Genomic DNA, 13,906 nt, shown 5'->3' on the forward strand with positions numbered 1-13,906 from the left:
CTATGTTGAATAGTAGTGGTGAGATTGGGCACCCTTGTCTTGTTCCTGACTTTAGGGGAAATGCTTTCAATTTTTCACCATTGAGGATAATGTTTGCTGTGGGTTTGTCATATATAGCTTTGATTATGTTGAGGTGTGTTCCTTCTATTCCTGCCTTCTGGAGAGTTTTTATCATAAATGGATGTTGAATTTTGTCAGAGGCTTTCTCTGCATCTATTAAGATAATCATATGGTTTTTATTTTTCAATTTGTTAATGTGGTGTATTACATTGATTGATTTGCGGATATTGAAGAATCCTTGCATCCCTGGGATAAAGCCCACTTGGTCATGGTGTATGATCTTTTTAATGTGTTGTTGGATTCTGATTGCTAGAATTTTGTTAAGGATTTTTGCATCTGTGTTCATCAGTGATATTGTCCTGTAGTTTTCTTTTTTTGTGGGATCTTTGTCAGGTTTTGGTATTAGGGTGATGTGGCCTCATAGAATGAGTTTGGAAGTTTACCTTCCTCTGCAATTTTCTGGAAGAGTTTGAGCAGGATAGGTGTTAGCTCTTCTCTAAATTTTTGGTAGAATTCAGCTGTGAAGCTGTCTGGACCTGGGCTTTTGTTTGCTGGAAGATTTTTGATTACAGTTTCAATTTCCGTGCTTGTGATGGGTCTGTTAAGATTTTCTATTTCTTCCTGGTCGAGTTTTGGAAAGTTGTACTTTTCTAAGAATTTGTCCATTTCTTCCTCGTTGTCCATTTTATTGGCATATAATTGTTGATAGTACTCTCTTATGATCCTTTGTATTTCTGTGTTGTCTGTTGTGATCTCTCCATTTTCATTCCTAATATTATTGATTTGATTTTTCTCCCTTTGTTTCTTGATGAGTCTGGCTAATAGTTTGTCAATTTTATTTATCCTTTCAAAGAACCAGCTTTTGGTTTTGTTGATTTTTGCTATGGTCTCTTTTGTTTCTTTTGCATTTGTTTCTGCCCTAATTTTTAAGATTTCTTTCCTTCTACTAACCCTGGGGTTCTTCATTTTTTCCTTTTCTAGTTGCTTTAGGTGTAGAGTTAGGTTATTTATTTGACTTTTTTCTTGTTTCTTGAGGTATGCCTGTATTGCTATGAACTTTCCCCTGAGGACTGCTTTTACAGTGTCCCACAGGTTTTGGGTTGTTGTGTTTTCATTTTCATTCGTTTCTATCATATTTTGATTTCTTTTTTGATTTCTTCTGTGATTTGTTGGTTATTCAGCAGCGTGTTGTTCAGCCTCCATATGTGGAATTTTTAATAGTTTTTCTCCTGTAATTGAGATCTAATCTTACTGCACTGTGGTCAGAAAGGATGCTTGGAATGATTTCAATTTTTTTGAATTTACCAAGGCTAGATTTATGGCCCAGGATGTGATCTATCCTGGAGAAGGTTCCGTGTGCGCTTGAGAAAAAGGTGAAATTCACTGTTCCGGGAGTGAAATGTCCTATAGATATCAATTAGGTCTAACTGGTCTATTGTATCGTTTAAAGTTTGTGTTTTCTTGCTTGTTAATTTTCTGTTTAGTTGATCTATCCTAGGTGTGAGTGGGGTATTAAAGTCTCCCACTATTATTGTGTTATTGTTAATTTCCCCTTTCATACTTGTTAGCATTTGTCTTACATATTGCAGTGCTTCTATGTTGGGTGCATATATATTTATAATTGTTATATCTTCTTCTTAGATTGATCCTTTGATCATTATGTAGTGTCCTTTGTTGTCTCTTTTCACAGCCTTTGTTTTAAAGTCTATTTTATCTGATATGAGTATTGCTACTCCTGCTTTCTTTTGGTCTCTATTTGCATGGAAAATCTTTTTCCAGCCCTTCACTTTCAGTGTGTATGTGTCCCCTGTTTTGAGGTGGGTCTCTTGTAGATAACATATATAGGGGTCTTGTTTTTGTATCCATTCAGGCAGTCTTTGTCATTTGGTTGGGGGCATTCAACCCATTTATGTTTAAAGTAGTTATTGATAAGTATGATCCCATTGCCATTTACTTTATTGTTTTGGGTTCAAGTTTATACACCCTTTTTGTGTTTCCTGTCTAGAGAAGATCCTTTAGCATTTGTTGGAGAGCTGGTTTGGTGGTGCTGAATTCTCTCAGCTTTTGCTTGTTTGTAAAGCTTTTGATTTCTCCTTCATATTTGAATGAGATCGTTGCTGGGTACAGTAATCTGGGCTGTAGGTTATTTTCTTTTATCACTTTAAGTATGTCTTGCCATTCCCTCCTGGCTTGAAGAGTTTCTATTGAAAGATCAGCTGTTATCTTTATGGGAATCCCCTTGTGTGTTATTTGTTGTTTTTCCCTTGCTGCTTTTACTATTTGTTCTTTGTGTTTGATCTTTGTTAATTTGATCAATATGTGTCTTGGGGTGTTTTGCCTTGGGTTTATCCGGTTTGGTAGTCTCTGGGTTTCTTGGACTTGGGTGATTATTTCCTTCCCCATTTTAGGGAAGTTTTCAACTATTATCTCCTCAAGTATTTTCTCATGGTCTTTCTTTTTGTCTTCTCTGGGACTCCTATGATTCAAATATTGGGGCGTTTAACACTGTCCTGGAGGTCTCTGAGATTGTCCTCATTTCTTTTAATTCGTTTTTCTTTTTTCCTCTCTGATTCATTTATTTCTACTATTCTATCTTCTAATTCACTAGTCCTGTCTTCTGCCTCTGTTATTCTACTATTTGTTGCCTCTAGAGTGTTTTTAATCTCATTTATTGCATTATTCATTATATATTGACTCTTTTTTATTTCTTCTAGATCCTTGTTAAACCTTTCTTGCATCTTCTCAATCCTTGTCTCCAGGCTATTTATCTGTGATTTCATTTTGATTTCAAGATTTTGGATCATTTTCACTATCATTATTCGGAATTCTTTATCAGGTAGATTCCCTATCTCTTCCTCATTTGTTTGATTTGGTGGGCATTTATCCTGTTCCTTTACCTGCTGAGTATTCCTCTGTCTCTTCATCTTGTTTATATTGCTGAGTTTGGGGTGTCCTTTCTGTATTCTGGCAGTTTGTAGAGTTCTCTTTATTGTGGAGTTTCCTCGCTGTGGATGGGATTGTACAGGTGGCCTGCCAAGGTTTCTTGGTTAGGGAAGCTTGTGTCCGTGTTCTGGTGGGTGGATCTGGATTTCTTCTCTCTGGAGTGCAATGAAGTGTCCAGTAATGAGTTATGAGATGTCAATGGTTTTGCAGTAACTTTGGGCAGCCTGTATATTGGAGCTCAGGGCTGTGTTCCTGTGTTGCTGGAGAATTTGTGTGGTATGTCTTGCTCTGGAACTTGTTGGCCCTCGGGTGGTGCTTGGTTTAAGTGTAGGTATGGAGGCATTTGATGAGCTCCTGTCAATTAATATTCCCTGGAGTCAGGAGTTCTCTGGTGTTCTCAGGGTTTGGACTTAAGCCTCCTGCTTCTGGTTTTCAGTCTTATTTTCCCCAAGACTTTTCCTTCTATACAGCACCATTGATAAAACATCTAGGTTAAAGATGAAAAGTTTCTCCACAGTGAGGGACACCCAGAGAGGTTCACAGAGTTACATGGAGAAGAGAAGAGGGAGGAGGGAGTTAGAGGTGACCCTAATGAGATGAGGTGAAATCAATAGAGGAGAGAGCAAGCTAGCCAGTAATCACTTCCTTATGTGCACTCCGCAACTGGACTGCTCAGAGATGTTCACGGAGTTATACAGAGAAGAGAAGAAGGAGGAAGGAGACGGAGGTGGCCAGGGGGATTAAAGGGGGGAATCAAAAGGAGAGAGACAGATCCAGCCAGTAATCAGTTCCCTAAGTGTTCTCCACCATCCGGAACACACAGAAATTCACAGAGTTGGGTAGAGAAGAGAGGGGGTAGGGAGGAGACACAGACGACCTGTTGGAGAAAAAGGAGAGCCCAAAGAGGGAGAGAGCAGTCAAGCCAGTAATCTTGCTCCCAAGTGAAAATGGGTACTGAAGATTGGGTTTTTAAAGGTACAAAATTGATAACAAATACCAAAAAGCAAAGACTAAAAATCTAGAGTAGAGTTTGGAATTTCAAAAATACAATATTAAAGAAAAGAAGAAAAAAAAGAGAGAGAAAAAAAACAAAGTCACAAAATTAAAAAAAATATATATATATATGAAATTTGCTTTTAAAAAATAGGGTTTTTTTTTTTTGCAAAGTAATAGTAGGTTATAAAAGTGAAAACTAAAAGAGTAATGAGGACTTAAAAAAAAAAAGAATGATCATAAAAATAGTAAAAAAATATCTAGGACTTTCTCTGGAGGTGTTGTGGGTATTGTGGGGTCAGTTCATTTTTGGATAGTTCCTTGGTCCAGCTTATATTTCTCAAGATCTATAGGCCCCTTCCTATGTAGTTGGTACTAACGACAGGGTTTTAATCTATTGCAACTGTCACTTCCAAGGAGGGTCCCTCTGTTTCAGCTTCTTCTGTTCGCTGGTCTCTTCAGTGTCTGATTTCCACCCTGACACAAAGGTGGCGGTGGTGGACACCTTTTTTAGGCTCACTTGTTCAGTCGCGCTATGGGGAGGGAGGGACGCTGCAAACAAATAACACTGGTGTGTGCTCGCAGTGTCTCAGCCAAACTGGGCCTGCCCCCGCTCATGGCGCATGTGCCCTCCCTACCCACACTGCTCAGGCTCTAGGTTGCTCCACCGGGAACCGTCCAAAGCCAGCCCTGGGCTGCATGCACCTCCCAGGTCTAAGCTGCTCAGGTTCAGGCACTCGGGTAGTCCTCAGAGATGCAGACTCGGTTGGGCCTGCGTTTTGTGCCCTTCCCAGGTCAGAGCAGCTCAGGTGATGAGGTGTTTGGCGAGCGAGGTCGCTGCGACTTATTGCCTCCCCCATCTGTGCCGCTCGGTTTTCTGGGTGTACAACCGGTGCACCTTCACAGGTGGATGTTGACTGTCCAGAACCCCAAGAAGTCTTAGTTAGCAAAGAAGCCTGCTTGCAGTTTGGTAGATAATGTCTCTCTGGGGCTGCGATTGCCATCTTCCGGCTCTGGCTGCCTGTCACCGGAGGGGGATGGTCTGCAGCCGGCTAGTTCTGTTCAGTCCTTTGTTCTGTGCGTGGGCCTGGCGGTGTCTTTGGGCTTTTCGCATGGTAGCTATCCCACAGTCTGGTATGCTAGCCCAAGTTAGTTCGCTCAAATTGCCCTCGGGGCATTCAGGCCAGATCTTTACTCTAAGCAATGCAGCCCACGCCTCCCTGCCCAGCCCCCACTTGCTAGTGGCGGGTGCAGGCGTCTGCATTGCTTCTCTGCTGGGGGAGTCTCCCTAAAATTATGTTGCCCTCTGTGCTTCCAAGGCTTGCCACAGACTTGGCAGTGAGAGTGTTTCCTGGTGTTTGGAAACTTCTCTCTTTTTAAGATTCCCTTCCCGGGACGGAGCTCCGTCCCTACCTCTTTTGTCTCATTTTTGTCTTTTATATTTTTTCCTACGTCCTTTTGAAGACAATGGGCTGCTTTTCTGGGTGCCTGATGTCCTCTGCCGGCCTTCAGAAGTTGTTTTGTGGAATTTACTCAGCGTTTAAATGTTCTTTTGATGAATTTGTGGGGGAGAAAGTGGTCTCCCTGTCCTATTCCTCTGCCATCTTAGGACCGCCTCCCCAGGTGATTTTAAAATGCAGTGGCCACCTCATGTGAAGAGTTGACTCATCGGAAAAGACTCTGATGCTGGGAGGGATTGGGGGCGGGAGGAGAAGGGGACGACATTGGATGAGATGGCTGGATGGCATCACTGACTCGATGGATGTGAGTCTGAGTGAACTCCAGGAGTTGGTGATGGACAGGGAGGCCTGGCGTGCTGCGATTCATGGGATCGCAAAGAGTTGGACACTACTGAGCGACTGAACTGAACTGAAGGTCGAAAAGCACTGTGCAATTGCATTGATTAATGAGTCTATTGACAGTGGTAATTATTAAGGTGTTTTTGGAAACAGCTTCTGTGGACTTCTACTAGTTGCCTTTTTAGAGTGTGCCATGCTATTTGTGAGTTGTTAGGCTTCTCAACTATCTCAATATCCTCTTCTTTGGTGTATAGGTACTTTTCTTTCAGTGGTCTATTAATTTTTAAAATTAAAAAAAATTAATTTGTTTATTTTAATTGGAGGCTAATTACTTTACAGTATTGTTGTGGTTTTTGCCATAATTGACATGAATCAGCCACGGGTGTACATGTGTTCCCCTGTCCTGAACCCCCCTCCCACCTCCTACCCCATCCCATCCCTCTGGGTTGTCCCAGTGTACTGGCTTTCGGTGCCCTGTTTCATGCATCAAACTTGGACTGGTCGTCTATTTCACATATGGTAATATATACATGTTTATATTATACTTGTATAATATATATATTTACATGTTTCAGTGCTATCTCTCAAATCATCCCACCCTTGCCTTTTCCCACAGAGTTCGAAAGACTGTTCTATACATCTGTGTGTCTTTTGCTGTCTCGCATATAGGGTTTTCATTACCATCTTTCTAAATTCCATATATATGCGTTAATATACTGTGTTAGTGTTTTTCTTTCTGACTTACTTCACTCTGTAAAATAGGCTCCAGTTTCATCCACCTCATTAGAACTGACTCAAATGTGTTCTTTTTTATAGCTGAGTAATATTTCATTGTGTATGTATACCACAGTGTCCTTATCCATTCGTCTGCCGATGGACATCTAGGCTGCTTCCATGTCATAGCTATTGTAAACAATGCTGCAGTTAACACTGGGGTACATGTGTCTCTTTCAGTTCTGGTTTCCTCAGTATGTATGCCCAGCAGTGGGATTACTAGGTCATATGATAGTTCTATTTCCAGTTTTTTAAGGAATCTCCACACTGTTCTCCATTCATTCATCTATTTATAATAAACAATATAAGTGACATATAACTACAGAGTAACTTGGGATAATCAAAGTTCAAGAAGTTTAAGGAGTTTAATGAGAATAGAAGTTTAGGTTGATTCTATACACTTACAGAAATAAAAGAGAATTGACTTACTTTTCTAGAAAAATCAACCCCAAACCACTTTCATCTGAAACCCATATCCTTTTAAATATCTAAAATAGTTATTTATTTCTCAAAAAATAAGAATTAGTTCATGACTATCTGGATAATTACAGAAACTCCTAGTTTTGTTTGCAGTTACAGACAAGTGTTATATTGTTTTGTTTCATTCTTATTTTTAAATAATTTATTGAGATCTTACTACATTCCAGACTCTCTGCAAAGATCTTTACATATAATCTCACTTATCAGACTATCCATTTGAGGCATAATAACTCCTGTTTTATACACAAGGAAACTGGGGCTCAAGAAGGTAAGAAACTGGACTTCTCTAGGAGTCTAGTGGTTAATACTCTGCACTTCCAAGGCAGGGGGCAAGGGTTCAATCCCTGGTTGGGGAATGAAGATCCTGCATGCCCTATGGTATGGCAAAAAACCCCAGAAAATTAAAAAAAATTTTTTTTAATTAAAAAAAAAAAAAAGGCAGATACTTATTAAGGTCACATAGTTACTGAGAAACAAAGGCAAGATTCAAACTCAGATGAGTAGAAGTCCAAAGTTCTTAACCTTGCACTGTGCTCCAGGAATGACTTTTACTACATGGGGCTTCTGAGAAAAGCATTGAATTAGGTGCTTACACTGAAACACAAGGGTGATGGAAAAGAAATAAATTGTAGGAGTTTCTTCCTGATTTAAGTTCAACTGTAAGTCACTTGTGAATTTATGTCTACTGTAATTGTGTTTGTAACTTTCCCCTAGAATGTATTTTGGATGATCTAGTAAGATTTCAAGGAAAATTCATGGGATTTATTTTTCTCAGTGTTAAAAGATGGGGAAAAGCAGCAATGGGGCTTTAATGTATGGCTTATTTATAAGGAAATTATAGAATGTATTAATACAACTGTTCTGTATCTAAATCCAGTGACAGTTCAACTACTCATTCTGGAACATGCTGTGCTGTTTCTTGCCTCTGTGAGTGCACACATGCTGTTTGCTCCACCAGGCCCTGTGCCCTGCTCTCCTTGGTCATGTTTACTTGTCAAATTCCAGCCAATCCTCCAAGATGCTCAAGCATCTTTCCTCTTGTTGAACTCTTTTCACTACTACCCACCAGGGGCCTAAATAACACTTTTTCTTTGTTTCCCTAATTCAGGCTATACCTTATAACTTTGTTATGGTTTCTACAGTTCTCCTGACAATCCTTATTTGCCTCTCCTATGAAGCAGGAGGCTTCCTTGGGGGCAAGACTGTTTCTTAATTCTCTGTCCACAGTGCCTAACACATGGTGTGTGCTCAGGAGATAGTTGGTAGGTTGAAGTTTTGAATAAACTATGCTTTAGACAACCTGCAATTGACCAAAAAGGCCATGCTGTGAAAGCTTTCATCCATTTCTGATTAGATTTCTGTTCTACTTGAAAACCTATTGCCTCCCCCAAAAGTTTTTAAGGGAAATACAGATATGCATGTGCAAATAAACACATTTACTATTGAACAAAGATACAGCCTTCTCTGAAAGCAATTAGTTGATTTCCAGTGCCATTCTCGGAGAAGGCAATGGCACCCCACCCCAGTACTCCTGCCTGGAAAATCCCATGGATGGAAGAGCCTGGAAGGCTGCAGTCCATGGGGTTGCTGTGGGTCGGACACGACTGAGCAACTTCACTTTCTTCATGCATTAGAGAAGGAAATGGCAACCCACTCCAGTGTTCTTGCCTGGAGAATCCCAGGGATGGGGGAGCCTGGTGGGCTGCCATCTATGGGGTCGCACAGAGTGGGACACGACTGAAGCGACTTAGCAGCAGCAGCAGCAGTGCCATTCTTAGCAACGTTTATGTGTATGGGTGTGTATGAATGTAAGTCTTTGTCTCCTGTCATCTCAGTTTTATTTTTAAAGATATTTATTTAATTATTTATGGCTGCTCTGGGTCTTTGTGTGTGCTGGCTTTCTCTAGCTGCGGCAAGCAGGGGCTACTGTCTTGTGTAGAATATGGGCTCTAGGTGAGCAAGCTTCAGTAGATGTGTCATGGGCTTAGTTGCTCCATGGCATGTGGAATCTTAGTTCCCTGACCAGAGATTGAACCTGTGTCTCCTGAATTGGTGGGTGGATTCTTAACCACTGGACCATCAAGGAAGTCCCTGTCATCTCAGTTTAACTTCTGTACATTTAATTTAATAAGTCAAGTCATCTTTACACCACTGTTTAATACTTAAGACTGATTCATCCCAACATTCATCTGTGCAATTTCTGTGACTACAATAATGACTTTGAGAGTCCATACACATGAAGTGTGAGTATTATAGTTGTTAATATGGGAAACAGCTTCTGAATTCAGCTCTTCAAAGCATTTCTTTGAGTTGTTATGTTTCTCACCCTGAGAAGAGGTGTTTGGGGCAGTGTCTTGGGTACCCTGGGTCACGTCCTATCTGCCTGGCACTGTGAGGGTCCTCAACCCTGAAGGGCATGGTAATTATGGCAACTTGATTGTTTACACAAAAGCCAAAAGAGCACTAATTACCTTTTTGGGGTTGAAATGGTAAAACCCAAATAGTTCTCTCTCAGTCTACAGAATATTATGTGTCTTGATGACACATTGATTACTTTCCATCAGTATATCCTGACTTTAAAATGACTGTATGGAAATTCATTCAGTATCTTGAGATCTTTTCAGTTTGCTCAAGTTCTGGCTTCTTAACTTGTTAATTCATATTCCATGTTTTTAAATTACCCAGAGTGAGGAGTTAAAAATAACTCATCACTTACATTTACGAGTCCTAAGAAACATTTAAGTTATATACAATCACATGATTTCAAAATTTAAGGTGCTGTGCAAGAAACATGAGGTGACCAATTAAGGCAATTATTTATATGATTCACATTTAGTCTTATAAAAAAACTTTATTTGGCATGATTAGTCATAATTACTTGCTCATAGTGGTTACATTCTCTGTGTAGATTTAGTTTTTATTTTGATTTAAGTATCACACCTGGTTTCCTAACTGTTACAAGAAGCAACTGGAGCACACAGTGAATATAGTCTGAGGCCTTTTGCTCTTCTCAGTGTTTGGTGATTATGTTTGTTTATTTCTTTATTTTTGTTACGATATTTGAAATCCGTGGTGATTGGGCATTTGTCTTGGTGATTTCTAGAAATTTCAGGAACTTTGATTATTTCAGTGATTCTGCTTCGAAGGACTTATTTGCTAGCTGATCAATTGGATACTGGAATTCTCACAAATAAGTTAATATGACACACTCTTAATTTGTGACATAGAAAGTATGTGAGCTCTGCCAATCTTGGTGGAGCCATATGATAGAGTTCTAGAAACTGTGTAAGAGTTCTCGGTTTACCCCCGTGTACTCTGAACCCTTCACTCACTTCTCTTATGTGCTGGAATTTGTCTGTGTGAAAAGGAATCTTACATTTTAATCTGCTCCATGAACTGTTTCTTACTTAGGAAATACTTTCCACATTGCTTATTTAATTGAGGTGGAAAGAGGGAGATATTTTCCTAGAAAGGCATCAAATTATTTCCTTAAAAGTCCAAATGTAATTCTGTGAGTTTTATGTGTTAGTCTCACATTTGATCATAAATCTGAGCTATGTGGGTAAGATAAAAAACACATGAAAAATTAGTGATTTCTCCTAATATGTTAACTCCTTCACATTGCTTAATTTGAACTTCAGATCCTGGAGAGGAAGTATAAACACTATTAGCTATGGTTTTCTACAGGATTTCTTTCCTCATTGTAGACTCTCTTTATGCTCTGTATTTGGAATGTCAAGATATGTTGACTCTAAAGGTAATTCCAATTAAGTGTGCAGGGATGTGAAGTTTGGAGAACAGTAGAAGGGACTTATAACTACTTTCTTCTGAGTGTAATTGGGTTCTAGACTCAAGAAGGGTAAGATAAAACTACTTTGCTTTAGGCTTCAGTACACTGGTCAAGGGGCTTCCCAGCTGGTGCTAGTGATAAAGAACCTGCTTGCCAATGTAGGAGACATAGGAGATACAGGTTCGATCCCTAGGTTGGGAAGATCCCCTGGAGGAGGATATGGCAACCCACTCCAGTATTCTTGCCTGGAGAATCCCATGGACAGAGGAACCTGGAGGACTGTCTTCCATAGGGTCACAAAGAGTCAGACACGACTAAAGTGACTTAGCAGGCATGCACATTGGCCAAGATAGTTTCATTTGGTACCCTAGTGCAGAAAATAACATATATATTTTTTCCTAGTACTGGCTAATGAGTTGGGTTCTGGAACTTGCTCAAGAAGTTAGAAACAGAAAATAAGATGAACTCTGTGAGCAAGTTAAATTATAGAATTAATGCATATTAGTGGAAGAGTACAGTTAATCAGGTACTTGAATAGCTTGAGACCTACCAGACATATGTATCTCCTATAACTAATAAGTTAATTTAGCAAGTTCATAGGACATAAAGTCAATATGTAAAAATAAATTAGATTTCTAAATCTTAGCAATGAATAATTGAAAATTCTGAGTTAATAGACTTATCCAGGATGCTTCACCTAGCTCTAGAATTTTCCCCAAAGTAGGATGTAAGCAACAAGAGGACTGAATGGTTTCTGGAACTATGTTTTTGAACTGACTTTCAGGGTGGTATGTACTTGAACAGTTGTTCCTTGATTCATGATTAAGTAGTGGAATAGAAAAAAAGTGATTATGCGCATGAGACATCACTAACGAAACAAGTAGAGTTGTCTGTTGCATTTTCTCTGATTACTGTGTTTTTGGTGAAATACACCTTGGGGCAGGAGAGGGGATGGTGTTCTCATAATCACAATCATTTAATTTTGTTTGTGTTTCTCAGTGTAATAAAATCTCATGTGTTAACTTTGAGCATGGTTGTACCCTCTAATCCTGAGATAGAAACTCAGTCAAAGAAGAGCGTATATCCAGTAGGATGGAGAAGCATGTTCCTTCAGAAGGGAAATTTTCTCATTTAAAACTGTTGCAATGTTATATAGGACTATTTTATATATTTGTGTTTCAATGTTGATATAGTCTCAGAGGAGCTTTAAAATTACTGCCCTGGTTGCCTGGATTCAATACTTATGATTTTACCAAAGAGAAATAGAAAACTTTCCCTCTGTTGTGTCTTCCCGAGGCTTTCCACCCAGACCTTGGATGCTGTAGGCATGTCATAGAAAAGTTATTGCCTAGTCAATGGGCATGGAGAATGCCAGGGACCTCATAGGCCTGACCTTGGTTTGAATGTAGGAAGAAGCAAGACAATGGCTCTTTTCTTGTACCTTTTAATTACTATGTGTGAACTGAATGTTCAAGAACATGCTTGGAGTGGACACCACAGGTCACAGTAACAGTGGTCTGTTTTCTACTTAATTAATAACAAATGCATTATGTAGAGTCTTTTCAAAGAACTCTCACATTTTTTTCTACCAACACATTCTGCCTTATTTTACCCTTGCAGTGATTTTACAAGGCAGGTGGAGATCTGCTTTTTGAGATAGGGAAAGAAGCTTGGATTGAGAATCAAATTTAGATTCTAGTAATCAATTTTATCACCTCAATTTCCCCATATTTAAAATAAGATGCTTCTAAAGCTTTCATTATTTCCACTCTCTTTGTAAAAGACTCTGATGCTGGGAGGGATTGGGGGCAAGAGGAGAAGGGGATCACAGAGGATGAGATGGCTGGATGGCATCACTGACTCGATGGATGTGAGTCTGAGTGAACTCCAGGAGTTGGTGATGGACAGGGAGGCCTGGCGTGCTGCGATTCATGGGGTCACAAAGAGTCGGACACGACTGAGCGGCTGATCTGATCTGATCTGATCTGTAAACTCATAAAACACAGAAAGTTATTTCTTCACGATCATACTTTTCCATGTATTTATAGTTAGGAATGGCTGTAAGCTGATAGCATTCATCTTTAAAATTTAGAAACAGCATGTTTGGAATGTCAAATACTCACCTGCCCCCATCATGCCTAGAATTTGTGCATTTAGTAGAAGCTCAGTAATGGTTCACCAAATGATGACATCACAATCATATTTCTTCTGTAACTAACTTTTTGGTTGCACCCGGGATCTGTCTTTTGCTATTTTACATCATCTATTAATATGAAATTGATTTAAATTGATCCAACTTTCTTGGAGAATTTCCTTAAAGAGAGGCTTGCTATATCAGAGCTATGATAGGCTGCTGCTGCTGCTGCTGCTGCTGCTAAGTCGCTTCAGTTGTGTCCTACTCTGTGCTACCCCATAGACGGCAGCCCACCAGGCTCCCCCGTTCCTGGGATTCTCCACTCAAGAACACTGGAGTGGGTTGCCATTTCCTTCTCCAATGCATGAAAGTGAAAAGTGAAAGGGAAGTCGCTCAGTCGTGTCAGACTCTTAGCGACCCCATGGACTGCAGCCCACCAGGCTCCTCCGTCCATGGGATTCTCCAGGCAAGAGCACTGGAGTGGGGTGCCATCACCTTCTCTGTATGAAAGGCTAAAATTTGGAGAAAAGGACACAGGCAGTGAGTCACTGCTACAGATATAAGCTTGGGGTTTATAACCACAGTGAATGGCTGGAACCATTTGTAATTACAGGGAATGTTATTTATTTCATCAAACTATTCCGACTTGCAGGCTTTTCTTTCTCTCAAACAGCTTAAATTTTATTTGATGTTAATGTATCAAAACTAAAGATGACTAGATACATAAATGAGTGGGTTTGTATTTTCCCCAAACTGTGTGATTTGACGGTGATGGCTGTGAAACAGAGGAATGTTCTGATGGTAGTGTTAGAAGAAAAGTTATTAACTGCAGCATTCTAATATAGTATCTAGATTGGAAAATAGCTTTCCCTCATGGAAGAAAATCTCCCTGACTCAGCCTGTTTGTTAGCACTGATGATGTCTCATTAGCTG

This window comes from Bubalus bubalis, chromosome 10, assembly GCF_019923935.1.
Source record: "Bubalus bubalis isolate 160015118507 breed Murrah chromosome 10, NDDB_SH_1, whole genome shotgun sequence".
NCBI lineage: Eukaryota > Metazoa > Chordata > Mammalia > Artiodactyla > Bovidae > Bubalus > Bubalus bubalis.